The sequence below is a fragment of the Grampus griseus genome (assembly GCF_964374135.1).
Source record: "Grampus griseus genome assembly, chromosome: 3".
Classification (NCBI taxonomy): domain Eukaryota; kingdom Metazoa; phylum Chordata; class Mammalia; order Artiodactyla; family Delphinidae; genus Grampus; species Grampus griseus.
The window spans coordinates 126,359,925-126,376,364 of NC_139019.1; the positions used below are offsets into that span (position 1 = coordinate 126,359,925).

The following is a 16,440-nucleotide window of genomic DNA, read 5'->3' on the forward strand; positions in this document are numbered from 1 at the left end:
TAAACAAAATTGATAAACCCTTAGCCAGACTCATCAAGAAAAAGAGGGAGAGGACTCAAATCAATAAAATTTGAAATGAAAAAGGAGAAGTTACAACAGACACCACAGAAATACAAAGTATCCTAAGAAACTACTACAAGCAACTCTATGCCAATAAAATGGACAACCTGGAAGAAATGGACAAATTGATAGAAATGCACAACGTGCCAAGACTGAACCAGGAAGAAATAGAGAATATGAACAGACCAATCACAAGCACTGAAATTGAAACTGTGATTAAATATCTTCCAACAAACAAAAGCCCAGGACCACATGGCTTCACAGGTGAATTCTATCAAAAATTTAGAGAAGAGCTAACATCTAACCTTCTCAAACTCTTCCAAAATATAGCAGAGGGAGGAACACGCCCAAACTCATTCTACGAGGCCACCATCACCCTGATACCAAAACCAGACAAAGATGTCACAAAGAAAGAAAACTAGAGGCCAATATCACTGATGAACATAGATGCAAAAATCCTCAACAAAATACTAGCAAACAGAATCCAACAGCATATTAAAAGGATCATACACCATGATCAAGTGAGGTTTATCCCAGGAATCCAAGAATTCTTCATATATGCAAGTCAATCAATGTGATACACCATATTAACAAACTGAAGGAGAAAAACCATATGATCATCTCAATCGATGCAGAGAGAGCTTTTGACAAAATTCAACACCCATATATGATAAAAACCCTGCAGAAAGTAGGCAAAGAGGGAACTTTCCTCAACATAATAAAGGCCATATATGACAAACCCACAGCCAACATCATCCTCAATGGTGAAAAACTGAAACCATTTCCACTAAGATCAGGAACAAGACAAGGTTGCCCACTCTCACCACTATTATTCAACATAGTTTTGGAAGTTTTAGCCACATCAATCAGAGAAGAAAAAGAAATAAAAGGAATCCAAATTGGAAAAGAAGAAGTAAAGCTGTCACTGTTTGCAGATGACATGATACTATACATAGAGAATCCTAAAGATGCTACCAGAAAACTACTAGAGCTAATCAATGAATTTGGTAAAGTAGTAGGATACAAAATTAATGCACAGAAATCTCTTGCATTCCTATACACTAATGATGAAAAATCTGAAAGTGAAGTTAAGAAAACAATCCCATTTACCATTGCAACAAAGAGAATAAAATATCTAGGAATAAATCTACCTAAGGTGACAAAAGACCTGTATGCAGAAAATTATAAGAGACTGATGAAAGAAATTAAAGATGACACAAATAGATGGAGAGACATACCACGTTCTTGGATTGGAAGAATCAACATTGTGAAAATGACTCTACTACCCAAAGCAATCTACAGATTTAATGCAATCCCTATCAAACTATCACTGGCATTTTTCACAGAACTAGAACAAAAAATTTCACAATTTGTATGGAAACACAAAAGACCCCGAATAGCCAAAGCAATCTTGAGAATGGAAAACGGAGCTGGAGGAATCAGGCTTCCTGACTTCAGACTATACTACAAAGCTACAGTAATCAAGACAGTATGGTACTGGCACAAAAACAGAAATATAGATCAATGGAACAGGATAGAAAGCCCAGAGATAAACCCACGCACATATGGTCACCTTATCTTTGATAAAGGAGGCAAGAATATACAGTGGAGAAAAGACAGCCTCTTCAATAAGTGGTGTTGTGAAAACTGGACAGCTACATATAAAAGAATGAAATTAGAACACTTCCTAACATCATACACAAAAATAAACTCAAAATGGATTAAAGACCTAAATGTAAGGGCAGACACTATCAAACTCTTAGAGGAAAACATGGGCAGAACACTATAGGACATAAATCACAGCAAGGTCCTTTTTGACCCACCTCCTAGAGAAATGGAAATAAAAACAAAAATAAACAAATGGGACCTAATGAAACTTAAAAGCTTTTGCAGAGCAAAAGAAACCATAAACAAGACCAAAAGACAACCCTCAGAATGGGAGAAAATATTTGCAAATGAAGCAACTGACAAAGGATTAATCTCCAAAATTTACAAGCAGGAATGTAAATTGATACAGCCACTATGGAGAACAGTATGGAGGTTCCTTAAAAGACTAAAAGTAGAACTACCATACGATGCAGCAATCCCACTACTGGGCATATACCCTGAGAAAACCATAATTCAAAAAGAGTCATGTACCAAAATGTTCATTGTAGTTCTATTTACAATAGCCAGGACATGGAAGCAACCTAAGTGTCCATCAACAGATGAATGGATAAAGAAGATGTGGCACATATATACAATGGAATAATACTCAGCCATAAAGAGAAACGAAATTGAGTTATTTGTAGTGAGGTGGATGGACCGAGAGTCTGTCATACAGAGTGAAGTAAGTCAGAAAGAGAAAAACAAATACCGTATGCTAACACATATATATGGAATCTAAGAAAAAAGAAAAAAAAAAAAAAGGTCATGAAGAACCTAAGGGCAAGATGGGAATAAAGACATAGACCTACTAGAGAATGGACTTGAGGATATGGGGAGGGGGAAGGGTAAGCTGTGACAAAGTGAGAGAGTGGCATGGACATATATACACTACCAAAGGTAACATAGAAAGTTAGTGGGAAGCAGCCGCATAGCACAGAGAGATCAGCTTGGTGCTTTGTGACCACCTAGAGGGGTGGGATAGGGAGGCTGGGAGGGAGGGACACAAAAGAGGGAAGAGATATGGGGACATATGTATAACTGATTAACTTTGTTATAAAACAGAAACTAACACACCATTGTAAAGCAATTATACTCCAATAAAGATGTTAAAAAAAAAAAAAGAGGGCTTCCCTGGTGGCACAGTGGTTGAGAGTCTGCCTGCCGATGTAGGGGACACGGGTTCGTTCCCCGGTCCGGGAAGATCCCACATGCTGTGGAGTGGCTAGGCCCAGGAGCCATGGCCACTGAGCTTGCATGTCCGGAGCTTGTGCTCCACAATGGGAGAGGCCACAACAGTGAGAGGCCCGAGTACGGCAAAAAAAAAAAAAAAGAGAGAGAGAAAAACAAATATCGTATACTAACGCATATATGTGGAACCTAGAAAAATGGTATAGATGAACTGGTTTGCAGGCCAGAAACTGAGATAAAGAAGTAGAGAACAAACATATGGACACCAAGGGGGGAAAGCGGCGGGGGGTGGTGGTGGTGGTGTGATGAATTGGGAGATTAGGATTGACGTGTACACTGATGTGTATGAAATGGGTGACTAATAAGAACCTGCTGTATAAAAAATTTTTTTATTATTTTTAAAAAGATAGATGTTAAATCAATAATGTAACCTTCTCCCTTAAAAAGCAGAGGAAAAAGAACAGATTAAATGTAAAACAAGAAAATCATAGGATATAATAAAGATTACAGAAGAAATAGAGAACAGAAAAACATTAAACAAAGTCAATGAAACCAAAAGTTCATTCTTAAAAAGATCAATAAAACTGAGAAACTTTTAATTAGGCTGATTAAAAAAAGGACTCAAATTACTAAAATTAGGAATGAAGGTGGGACTATTACCACTGACTGAACAGAAATAAACATGGCTTTAAGAGAATACTATGAAAAACCTATGCCAACAAATTAGATAACCTAGATGAAACAGAAAAAATTCTCAGAAACACTCAAACTATTGAAACTGACTGAAGAATAAATAGAAAATTTGAATAGAATTATAACAAGTAAAAGATTGAATTACTAATTTTTAAAAATCCACATAGAATAGTCTAGGCCCAGATGCTTCACTGGTGAATTCTACCAAATGTTGAAAGCATGAACACCAATCCTTCTCAAATTCTTCTAAAAGTAAAATAGGAGGGAACATTTCCTAATCCACTGTAATTATAAGGCCAGTAGTACCCTGATACCAAAACCAGATAAAGACACCACAATGAAAGGAAATATATCAATATCTCTTATGAATATTGCAAAAACCTCAAGAAAATAGTAACACACTGAATCCTGCAACATATAAAATAGGTTTACACACTATGATCAAGTGGGATTTAACCCAGGAATGCAAGGTTATCTCAACATATGAAAATCAATGTAATACATGATATTTATAGAATAAATGATAAGAATCAAATGATCATATCAATTGATGTAGAAAAAGCATTTTAAAAATTCATCTCCTTTTCATGATAAAAATGCTCAACACACTAGAAATAGAAGAGATCTTCCTCAACCTGCTAAAGGTCATCTAGGAAAATGCGACAGCAAGCACAATACTTAATGGTGAAAGAATGAAAGTTTTTCCCCTAAGATCTGGAACAAGATATGGATGTCTGCTCTCACCACTTCTATTCAACCCTATAGTTATGGTTCTTGTCAGGGCAAAATACTAGCAAATGAAGATACAGTACCTTTCCAACCATAAATATTTCACTATATATCTCTAAAAAATATAGAGGGGTTTTTAAAAATTCAACCACAATACCACTATCCAGAAAGTTAACAATCATTACTTAATATAATCATTTTAGTACCTATTTAGATTTCTTCCTTTGCCTCTTGATTTTTTTCAGTAGGTTCATGCTAATCAGAGTATAAACTAAGGTTATGTCTCTCAATGTTATGGCTTACAATGTGATTTGTCTTTGTAAATGTTCCATGCACACGTAAGAGAAATGTTTGGTGAAGTGTCCTATAACTGTCAACTAGGTCAAACTAGCTGAGTGTTTTTAGTTCTACAATATTCTCAAAGAACTTCTTTTTACGTGTTCTACCAATTACTGAGAGATTGCTATTAAAATATTTTTAATTCTGGATTTGTCTATTTCTCCTTGCAGGTCTATCAGTTTTGCATCATGCATTTGGAAGCTCTGTTATTTGGTACATAAAAATTTAGTATTATTTCATTTCCTTAATAAATTGGCCCCGTTATCATTATGAAATGACCCTTTTTATCCTTGGTTATATTCCATGCTCTGAAATCTGATTTGCCTGATATAGTTACTCCTTCTTTGGATTAGTGTTCACATGGTATATTTTTTCATTCTGTTATTTTTAATCAATCTGGTCTTTATGAATTTCTTATAGACAACATATAGTTGGGCATTGTTTTTTTATCCAATTTGAAAATCTCTGGCTTTTAATTGGGTCATTTGGATCATTTATATTTAATACTATTAATGATACGTTTGTGTTTAAATCTATCAACTTACTATTCATTCTTTTTGGTCAATTTATTTTTTTTCTCTTATTCAGTCTTTTTTGGAATAATCAAGCATTTCTTTTATGATTCTGTTTTGCTCTTGTATTCTTAACCAGACATTTATAGCATACATCTTTAACTTATTTTAAACTATATTCAGGAACTATTGTACCACTTTAGGTACAGTTTACGAAGCACACAAGAATATACTTCCGTTTATCTTCTCCTTGCCTTTGTATCACTCTTATGCAGAAACAGTAAGTTATACATATTACTTACACATATGCTAGAAAACCCTCACTACATTGTTATTATTTTTGCCTTAAAAGGTCAATTATCTTCTGAAGAGATTTTTAAATAAAGGGGAAAAGTCTTGTATTTATCTATATGCTTTTTTTTCTCCTATAGATCCAGATTGCATCTCCTCTATTTTCCTTGCAACTGCAGGGCTTTCTTTAAGCTCTCTTGTAGTGCATGTCTGTTGGTGATAAATTTTCTTTCAGCTTTTGTAGGTCTGAAGACATCTTAATTTCACCTTTGTTTTTAAAATGTATTTCTGATGCACCAAGAATTCTAGATGGACAGTTATTCTTTTTTCTTTTCTTTCAGTACTGTAAAGAAGTTACTCCACTGTCTTCTGACTTGCATTACTTCCACTGATGAATTTCCTGTCATTCTTATCCTTGCTCATCAGTACATAATACATCTTTATTCTCTTTCACAGTCATTCTGCCTGTATATCCAATGTTCTTTTCTCTCTGTTGAATATATCTAAGTTAGGCCTTGTTGCCAGTCATGCAAGATTAATAAAACCACCCAACACTAAGAAGACATTCAAAGAAAGCATCACTGTTATCTCCAAACTCATCCAGTTGTATGTATTACATATGCACAGCTTTTTTTCAGTCATGAAGTGGTCTTAGGAAAAAAAACACTATTTTTCATTTCATTTCTCTTTTGCAAAGAAGTAATATCTCACTGATACTTACCCTAGATCAGTATCAAGGGAAGAGTTCAACAAAGATAGGATGTAGGGAAGAGAAATAAAATGTATTGATGGCAACTTTTATGCCACCTATAAGGTAAATAATAGACGACCTTACTTAATGAAACAGTCATTTTGGTGAGCAGTCATACTATCAACACTATTTTACAAACAAAGAAAGCAGGACCCTGAGAGATGGAATGATCTATTCAGGGCGCACATTCAGTGACTTGCAGAGCTAGGATTTGAACCCAGTTGTGCTGATGGAAACTCTTAAGCCTATAGCACTAAGTGGATGCTGTTCACTCTTCCCCAAAAGTTACTGTGAGCTGCAAGGACAGGTAACGTGTCCACTAGTCACTCCTACCAGATCCCCTAATTCACAGAGAGCCTCTGTCCTGCTCACCCTCTGCCTCATTCATCTCCCTAATTCTCTTATCTTCCTATAGCATCTGCCTGGACTGTAAGAAAATCTCCTATCACCTGCATGAGTGCCGTCAAGAACCCAGACTCCCCCAAGGAGTCTGAAGAGTCAAGTTTCACCTAAATGTTCAATACAGAGACAAGGACTAACTAGGACTTTATACAAGTTTAGCAACAATCACATGTAGAGTGCCAAGCTGGACCAGCTGGAGACAGGACAGTGTTACTCATTTAACCTCTCCTGGCCTCAGTTTCCTCCTGTCTTCTGAGAAATGCAGAAGAAAATAATGTACCCTAATCTGCCATGGGCTCAAATCTGTCTCTGCTCCTTAACATTTGTGACCCTAGGCAAGTCCCTCCTCTCAGAGTCTCACGCCTTCGAACAGTGTTCTGAGCCACAGGTGAAAGGATATCAATTAAGAGTATGTTTGAAATCCTGTGCAAAGTGCTAAATGGAGGTAAGTCTGACTGCATTGATTTGGACTGTTGATACAGACTGCCATGATATTTTACACAACACAGTTTGGTGGTAAAGAATGTGACTGGAGCTGGAGTTCCCAGCTTGGATGCTGGCTCTGCTATTTGCTATCAGTGTAACCTTAGCAAATAACATAAATTCTATGTTCCCTAGTTTCCTTATAGTTAACATGGGGACAGTAATAGTATTTAAACAATAGGATTATAATGAGGATTAAATGAGTAAATACACATGAAAGGCATAAAAGTGTGCCTAGCAAAAGTAATCAGTTCACATATATATAAAAAAGGTTGAAAAGTTGTTGGTAGAAAATGGAAAAACCAGGAGAGATATAGGGGCCATGATGGGATCTGCTAGGTTAGATAGTAGGGGATGGGGATTGGGTTCATCTTCCTCATTTTCCCCTCCCCCACATTCCAGAACCCTTTGTGACTGTTCCATAGCTCTGTGATGCAGGTCTGGAACTCCAGACTGGAGTGGGTAGTCTCTGTGCTCAGCTTCCTGAGGTGGTAGGGCGTTTTAGATGATGGAGAACTTTGGCTGGTTGTTTCTGCATTTTAGTGAGTCCGGGGACCTTGGTTCCATCTTTTACTTTTGTACAAAGTTGGGGTCACCTTTTTGTCTTGTTACTGCACCCAGTGGTGTGCATAATTACCAATGTTTGAATAAAAGCAGAGACATTAATCAGGTAAGGGAACTCGGCTCAGCCCACAAAAGAGACTAACTTGACTCTTATTTTTCCTTTTCCTACTCCCACTATTCTAAATCAATTATTGGAATGGAGAGATAACAGGAATGGGAATTCTCAGGAGAGATTAGCACATCATTTGACTAGGAAAACTGGTTGGGTGGACAAGGGGTATAGTGGAGACTAGAGTTTCTATCCAAAGTTCACAGACCATCTACCTAGATGTGGTAAAGAGTTCCAGGTTAAAATCCAAACGCTGTGATTCATGGGTCATGGATTGGATCATAAAGAGAGTTCAGGGCACATGAAGAGAAGAGGCCTTCAATGCTTGTTCAGCAGCTGCTTTCCCATTATAGTGTTACCTGGCCAAGCCTCTCTCTTGTGTTTGGGCTGACCCAGAGAGCAATGTTGAGCCTCTGATACAGATTCTATTCATGGAGCAGAATCCTATAGAATGGAGCAAACATGTTCCAGAAAATGTGAGTTTCTGTGCCCCTTTACAGTAGAGGACTACTATCTGAAATACCAATTGAGGACCAAAGGCAGTAAGCCCATTCTTTGAGAAAGATTCTTCTCAAAGAATTCTTTGTCATTCTTCTTTGACAAAGGAGAATCAGCAGAAAACATATCTACTTTACAAATAAATAACATGGAAACAATACAGGACTCAACTTTATCAATATAGAATGTCACTTTACTCATTAATGAATGTCTGCTGCTTGCTTAGAATAAGGAGTATAAGAAATGAGTCCCACTTCTCATTTTTTTTCTTGTCTTATCTTTCAGCATCAACTCAGTGGCAGGAAGAGAAAGTGGGAACTTTAAGAGCTAAGGTTTTGCTGTTCAACCCAGGCCTCTCCCATTGATATCCTTTTTGCTCCTTTCATTGTGGAGCAAATGGTCTCAGGTCCACAACTGTTGGGATGTCACTTCCTAAAGCCAATCCTCAAAAAACATAGCCCTCTGAGGAGAGCTCATTGGAAGTAAATCAGAATTGGGGACACTTCTAATCCCTTCTCTCTCCTCCACAAGAATTTAAACTGGTGGAGCTGGGCAGTGGGTCGTGTCCATGGGGTGGGGTGGTGATGTGAGATAGTAGAAGCAATATAGGTTGTTTTGGAGGCAACATTTTGGGGCCTGACTTTGTACAAGTTGTTATCTTCCCTAATATTCAGACTCATCCTTTGAGAGAGCATCTGGCTTGCCAAGAGCACAGCAATGTTGTGATAATCAGTTGGGAACAATGTGCATGGAAGCACTTTGTAAATGACAGCATTGGACCTATATCAGCCTTATGATTTTCTCACTGACCTTTTGACCTTAAGTCTTAATTCCTGGGGCTCTTAGGGTAAATTTTGAAATAGTCTTTTCTCAGTTGAACATTCTACAAAGCCTCCTATAAGATCCCTTACTCCTTCTTTCAACCAATAGGCTATTTTCCTAACTTGAGAGCTTCCCTTAAAGGCACCAGTTTTCTCTTTGGAAATGATTAATCTCTTATTTTTCCACATATCCCTCTTCCCGGCTTGCTTCTTGGAATTCCAGGACCCCATAGCAGTCTGGGGATGGCACAAAAAGGGGACACATAGAGAATGGAAAGTGAAAGGAAGCCTTGGGTTAAGTGATATAGGAATGAGAGAACAGGAATGTGGAGACACGTGACCTTTGCCAGGCCTGCTAGGCCAGCTTGTCCCCATTCTGCTCCTGGATGCTATTTTTACCTCTGGTCTCTTACAGGCGCCTGCTCAAGCTCTCTTTTGATGTGGCTTTCTAGAGCAGTCAGGGCAAGATCCTGCTCTGAGGAGTGTAACAGAGCAACCACAGAAGCAAATATTCTGTTATGGGAGAAGCTGGGGGAAATGTTGTTTTGACTCTACCACCTTTGGGATTCACTAAGTCATCACACACTCTGGCCTCCAACTTCCCACTGGACTGAACCACCTTCTCAGTTTCCTTGTTTTCACCATCAACACTGGGTGGCCTACTTCCATCAGAGCTCCATTAAACGCTGAATGCAACAATATCCATGGACTTTCTTTCACACCATCTCTTCCCTTTTCCTTTGTACCCCCAGAGAACACTCAGATCCTGGACCCTATTTCACAACTAGGCCCCCTTTGCCTCTGTACCATATCTCCTTACCTGACCCCACACTTCTGAAGATACCTTTCCCTCTTCAGTCATCTATATTTAAAAGGCTGACTAAATAGCTGAAGCTCCAAAGTCCCTTGGAGGAAACATTCAAGCAGATCAAGGAGAAGAAAAAAATCAGTTTTCTGCATGCTTACCTGTGGGTGAAGAGGGCCAGATGGCCATGAGGTCATCCCCCTAAAATTTTGCTCATAGGCTCAGGCTGGGGAGGGGAGCAAACAGGACAAGAATCTATCACCAGCTTAATAGAGAAAAGGTCCTAAGCATCCTAGGAAACCCTTAGCTGGAGAAGAGCAAGAAGGGAATGCAGACTGGAGACCCCAAGGAGAAGAGTCTGCTCAGGATGGCCAATTGCAGAGACTCCTGGGAACAAGTCATCCTACTACCTATCATAGGGTCCACCAAACAGTACTTGGAAAACAGGAATAAGTGTGTGCTCCAGTGGTTTCATCCACTGGATGAACATAGATTGATGGCACAAAACCAAGACACTGTCAACTTCTGTGCAGAGCTCAGATCCACTAGAAGTCAGAACTGCCTCTATGGGCAAAGGGGATATTGAAACTCAGAAGAACAAGTCAGTCACTGGCTAGATCCTAAAGAAAAAATGGGATTATGTACAGAATCAAGGAAAGGAAGTCTGCCTGAGGAACTCAAGGCCCAGGCTGAGTTCAAAGATATATTTTCCTGTGATTACAAAGATCCCTACATCCCTGTGGAAATGAAAGGGCTGAGGAACACATCTTGATACCTACAAGTAGACTCTTAAGTTGCTAAATGCTCTAAACAATAGGCAGGTCACAGTCAGAATAATAAAACTCATGAAAATTGTGAGCTTCCAGAATGAGCTACTGTGTTTGAAGTTGATCAGGGAGCCTGGACCAAGAATGCCAGGTCTAACAGACCATCCTCATACCTGCCCCAGGATCTGTCTCTGGGGGTGGGTGTTTCTTCTGGTCAATCATAAACTCCTCCTCTATTCCCTCCCTGTTGCCAGCAAAACTTCTCTCAAATGTTTCCATACAATTAGAGAAAATTAACTGGATTTCTCATTACTGAAGAGGATGTGCTCAGTTTCTCATGATCTCAAATATGTTTGTTTCTTCTAAAAGGAGAATAATGTCCTTTGTCTCTGCTGCACTTCTGAGAAGTTTAGAGTATCCGAAGATCTAGAGCTTGGAGAAAAAAAGAGGCCAGTTTTATCTCTTATTGAGAGCTGGCTTTGACTTCTTAAAGCTGATGAGGGTTAGGAAGGGCCAGTGATGGTGGCATGGCACCTACTGTCATCTCAGGTTGCTCTATTTATCTCTCTGAAGATATCCTGCTTAATACTTATTATAATACGCCCTTATAAAACCAAAAAAATATATTCAGAAGCTTTGAAAAATGATAAAACCCATAAATACCATGCCCAGGAGCTGGACTTAGCCCTCCCCCTGTTCCATCATTATTTTGAACTGTATACTGCCATGGTTGGAATGGTTGGGGTTACACAGGCATCAAAGGGCCAGAATTTTCCACTGAACCTCCAGGAATAGTAAGCAACAAACTTCTCATGTCTCCAAAATGGAACTGGAGTTTGAGAGTCCTAAGTTTAGAAAGGTAAGGAAGAATTCTCCGTGACCCCGAATATTTTGGTGTAGAATAGCTTCCACCTGCCCTCCAGACCCCCTTACATTCCTGATGTAGGCTGGGAGAATAAGAATTGCTCTCCACTTCTCATATCTTCCTTAAAATGTACAATGGACCACTAACTCTCCTTTCCTCTCTGCATGCAAAAGGCTCTGGAGCAGCAGGAAACACAGAATGCCTGGCTGTTTTATAGTAAGTGGGAGACAGGAGGAAAGTAGAGGAGGGTTAAGGTCTTAGCAAACCTGATGATTGAAGGAGAACATAGTTTTATCAGGCTTGGGAAAGAAATCTCCTCACATCTCCAGGTAGCACTCAGGAAGTGAGCTGAATTCAAACTGAGAGACATAAAAATTGCTGCATGTCCTGAATCACGATCACCCATCCTGCAGAAGATAGCCCCACTCTGAAAGTGTTTGGAAATGAGACCGTTTTCCAGAAAACAGTGTTTTTTGAATGCTAGAGAAACTAGGCCCATCTAGTGTACACAGAACTGGATGAGCTTGAAGGTGTCAGTTGTTTGAGAGTTATGCTAAGATGGATCATCAGACAGGTATGGCAAGACCAAGGAACAAATTAAGGATTGCCTGAGTCTATGGTATTCATTGGTCTCAAAAAAACCTTTAAACTCTGTGAATTCTCCCTGCTGAGTAGATATCTTATGGAAGGAAGCCCCATTCTACAATGCTTGACTTGATGATGTCATTGCAGGGCAAAGGGATCATACAGCCTTCAGTGATGGGAAGATTCATGGGGCAGTCATACAGCATCTACAGAAGAATAAGGACAAGAGTGGGGAAAGGCTGGGGAATGAGTGGGAAGGGAGGAAAAATAACCCAGCTAGTGGGAAAAAATTGGAACGTTTTCATCGTCACTAATCATGACACACCCTACCCCACCAAACAACACATGCGTGTGCACAAAGACACACACACAGACACACACACAGACACACACACACACACCCTGACCTGTTTATGAGTGTCTTAGACACCACAGAGTGTGCCTCAGAGCATGGAGTTAATGTACCACAGAAGGTTAGGATGGAATTTAGATTTTTCACAAGGAAATAAGCATTTTTCTCTCTCTAGGTTAAGTGTAGAACATCAAATTTCTAAATGCTTCATTTTATTAGGTTCTAAATTTACATCTTAATATAATCCTTAATGTGATCATCACATTAAAATTATAAATGTAAAAATTACACAACAGAGTTTCACTTGGAAAAGTAGTGTCTAGCAGCATGCACAAAGACTACGTATTGCCACATCAATAGGCACATAAATAAGACTGGTAATAGTTGTGCATAATGCCCACTTCAAAATAGTGAAACAAAAAGGTAACAGTGGGTTCCGTGGTGGCGCAGTGGTTAAGAATCCGCCTGCCAATGCAGGGGACACAGGTTTGAGCCCTGGTCCAGGAAGATCCCACATGCTGCGGAGCAACTAAGCCTGTGCGCCACAACTACTGAGCCTGAGCTCTAGAGTCCACAAGCCACAGCTACTGAGCCCACGTGTCACAACTACTAAAGCCCGCACTCCACAACAAAAGAAGCCACCACAATGAGAAGCCCCCCACACCACAACGAAGAGTAGCCCCTGCTCCCTGCAACTAGAGAAAGCCCAACTGCAGCAATGCAGACCCAGCGCAGAAAATACCTAGGGATAAAAGACATACCAAAGGAGGCAGGAGACCTGTACTCCAAAAACTATAAGACACTGATGAAATAAATTGAAGATGACACAAACAGATGGAAGGATATACCATGTTCTTGAATTGGAAGAATCAATATTGTTAAAATGACTATACTACCCAAAGCAGTCTACAGATTCAATGCAATCCCTATCAAATTACCAATGGCATTTTTCACAGTAGAACAAAAAAAATTTTAATTTGTATGGAGACACAAAAGACCCCAAATAGCCAAAGCAATCTTGAGAAAGAAAAATGGAGCTGGAGGAATCAGGCTCCCTGACTTCAGACTCTACTACAAAGCTATAGTTATTAAAATAGTATGGTACTGGCACAAAAATAGAAATATAGACCAATGGAACAGGATAGAAACCCCCAAAATAAGCCCACGCACCTACTGCCAATTAATCTATGACAAAGGAGGCAGAATAGACAATGGAGAAATGACAGTCTCTTCAATAAATGGTGCTGGGAAAACTGGACAGCTACTTGTAAAAGAATGAAATTAGAACATTCTCTAACACTGTACACAGAAATGGACTCAAAATGGATTAAAGACCTAAATTTAAGATGGGATACTATAAAACTCTTAGAGGAAAACATAGGCAGAACACTCTCTGACATAAATCAGAGGAGTATCTTTTTCAATCCATCTCCTAGAGTAATTGGAATAAAAACAAGAATAAACAAATGGGACCTAATTAAACTCAAAAGCTTTTGGACAGCAAAGGAAACCATAAACAAAACAAAGAGACAACCCACATAATGGGAGAAAATACTTGCAAATGATGGGACCAACAAGGGATTAATCTCCAAAATTTACAAAGTGCTCATTCGGCTCAATATCAAAAAAAACAAACAACCCAATCAAAAAATGGGCAGAAGACCTAAATACACATTTCTCCAAAGAAGAAATACAGATGGCCATGAAGCACATGAAACAATGCTCAATGTTGCTAATTATTAGAGAAATGCAAATCAAAACTACAATGAGATATCACCTCACACCGTTCAGAATGGCCATCATCAAAAAGTCTACAAATAATAAATGCTGGAGAAGGTGTGGAGAAAAGGGAACCCTCTTGCACTGTTGGTGGGAATGCAAATTGATACAGTCACTCTGGAGAACAGTATGGAGCTTCCTTAAATAACTAAAAATAGAGCTACCATATGATCCAGCAATCCCACTCCTGGGCATATATCCGGAGAAAACCATGGTTCAAAAGGATACATGCACCCCAATGTTCATTGCAGCACTGTTTACAATAGCCAAGACATGGAAGTAACCTAATGTCCATTGATAGATGAACGGATAAAGAAGATGTGGTACATATATACAATGGAATATTACTCAGTCATTAAAAAGAATGAAATAATGCCATTTTCAGCAACATGGATGGACCTGGAGATTATCATACTAGGTGAAGTATGTCAAACAGAGAAAGGCAAATAACATATGATATCACTTATATGTGGAATATAAAAAAAGATACAAATGAACTTATTTACAAAACAAAAAGAAACTCACAGGCTTAGAAAAGAAACCTATGGTTACCAAAGGTGAGAGATGGTGGGGAGGAATAAATTGGGAGTTTGGGATTAACATATATACACAACTATATTTAAAATAGATAACCAACAAGAACCTACTGTATAGCACAGGGAACTCTGCTCAATATTCTGTAATAACCTAAAGGGGAAAAGAATTTGAAAAAGGATAGATAGATGTATATGTATAAAAGAATCACTTTGCTGTACACCTGAAATTAACACAACATTGTAAATCAACTATAGTCCAATATAAAATAAAAATTTTAAAACAAACATTTGTACAGGAAAAAAATAGCCTATTTGTGTCTTTATATTTAAAGCATGCTTCTTGTAGGCAGTACATAGTTGGGCTGTGCTGTTTTAGCCAATACGACAACCTCTTCCTTTAATTGGTGTGTTTGGACTTATATGTAATGTGATAATTTACATTGTTAGATTAAGTCTATCATCTCCATTTTATTTTCTATTTGTCCTATCTGTTCTTTTTCTTTTTTCTGCCTTCTGTTGGATCAACTGAATGTTTGTTTTGATTCCTTTTTAACCTGTTTTGGATTATTAGCTATAACTGTGTTGTTGTTTTAGTGGTTTATTTAGCATTTGTACTATATACCTTTAGCTTACCCCAATCTACCTACAAGTAATATACAACTTCATATATAGTATAAGAGCCTTACAATATGTTCATGGTCATGTTTTGCCATTATATGACCACGTGGCTCCTCCAAAGATTGGCTTGACCTACCTCTGGCAGGTATAATTGTGGATGATGTAACACTCTTCAGACAGCTACACCTGGGAGCTCTCCAAGGATCTCCTTAGATAAGGAATCCCAAAGCAATATGAGGCATTAGATTAGATTTCCTCTTGATCATCTCAACAAAATCTGGAGCCAGTGTCTGTTGGTACCACCTGCAACAAAGAGAGAGTATCATCAATCAGTACACACCTCCTAAGGGACTATATTTCTAGATGCTTCAATCTTAGAGGGCCAGAGCTTAGGGAGTTCACTGAATGTGTAGTATCAATGGCTTCCCCAATGTTCTTCAGATACCAATTCTCTGAGCTCTTTTAAAAATCCTACTTGATTTCCATGTTTATCAACAAGCTATCTCATTTCCAGGACCTAGGAGAGGTCCGCTCTGAACACCAAAACTTAAGAATTAAGATTAAATCTTTAAATCAATTAAAATAGTGATTTTTAAAGTTTTTTTTTTAATAATAAATCTTGGCTAAATAGAAGGAGCATTTTAAGAAGAATTTTTCTGTTGATGCAACTGTTACTGGAGCTATTAATAGTATTTTATGGACTGACAACATTGGAATAAATCATCTAGAGCTGATGATGCTTATAGAACAATTTTTTAGAAAAGATTTAACTTTTTATACACATCATGTAAGTCTGAATTTAATTTTCAATGTAAATATACACAATGGCATTTTATTGTTTTCTCAAACATTTCCTGTAACTTGCAGAGGTCATATAAAAAAACAAAAAATGGCTTCAAGATTTATATACAATTCAAACATTTGTTTATATATTATAAAATATTCAGTTACAAGGGAAAAATGATTTCAAAATTGTCTGCCTTGTTAATGGCTAGTTATCCGAAGCTTCATGTGAGAATAATGTTTTTTGTTGACTAACAATCTTT

At 38.2% G+C, this 16,440-nt stretch overlaps 1 protein-coding gene across 7 annotated transcripts in view; it reads right to left on the minus strand.

Annotated features, from left to right (window-relative positions):
- The window catches only part of LOC309821276 (uncharacterized protein), a 49,907-nt gene that overhangs the window by 17,284 nt on the left and 16,183 nt on the right, over window positions 1-16,440 (minus strand). For all 7 annotated transcript variants that reach the window (XR_014296586.1, XR_014296587.1, XR_014296588.1 and 4 more), the window contains exon 9: window positions 15,531-15,697. The gene's annotated coding sequence lies outside the window, so the exon portion shown is untranslated. The remainder of the gene's footprint in view (window positions 1-15,530; window positions 15,698-16,440) is intronic.